Here is a 338-nt window from a genome sequence, read left to right as displayed (position 1 = left end):
GGGATGGGGACAGGGACAGGGACATGGGCAGACGGATGACGGGGTTGGGGGGCACAGTGTGACCATGTGTGTGTTTCTCCAGTACCACCATGGTGGAGGGGGGAAACTGAGGCAGGGCTGGGTGCGGGGCAGCAGCCAGAAGAGGGAGCTGTGTGACAGGGACAGGCCCAGGTCCACCCTGCAGGACACAGCTGTCCCCTTCGGTCACTGCTCACCCCTTAACCCTTCTGGGGGTGACAAGCTCAAGGACACCAGGCCACGTCCCAAACCCCTGCATGGTGAGCACTGCCCATGCGTGCAGCGAGCGCGCGGGTGCTCAGCCAACTCCAGCCAAGGCG

The sequence above is a fragment of the Mesitornis unicolor genome, unplaced genomic scaffold, assembly GCF_000695765.1.
Source record: "Mesitornis unicolor isolate BGI_N332 unplaced genomic scaffold, ASM69576v1 scaffold35981, whole genome shotgun sequence".
Taxonomy (NCBI): domain Eukaryota; kingdom Metazoa; phylum Chordata; class Aves; order Mesitornithiformes; family Mesitornithidae; genus Mesitornis; species Mesitornis unicolor.
Note: the sequence above shows the minus strand (reverse complement) of the source record.